Consider the following 284-nt stretch of genomic DNA (forward strand, 5'->3'; position numbering starts at 1 on the left):
TTTCCCCTGTGCAATTCTAATCGCCCAACATCCCCAAACATGTACGTTTCCATGTCCGCAGAGTTGCACACGTGTGGGTGAACGTGTGTACTTCCCAGCTGCACTAACAGCGGCTAATCCTGGGCGCACGAGACACAGATCCGTCGCCGACATCAAAGAGCTGCAGCGTAATAGCATCCTTCGCCCTCCCTTCTCGGCTTTCTCTCATCCCCCTCATTCGCCCTCCCCCCCTCCTCTCTCCCTTGTGTCTTTTCTTGGTCTTCTCTCATCACCCTCCTTCGTCT

Source organism: Penaeus monodon, chromosome 19 (assembly GCF_015228065.2).
Source record: "Penaeus monodon isolate SGIC_2016 chromosome 19, NSTDA_Pmon_1, whole genome shotgun sequence".
Taxonomy (NCBI): Eukaryota; Metazoa; Arthropoda; class Malacostraca; order Decapoda; family Penaeidae; genus Penaeus; species Penaeus monodon.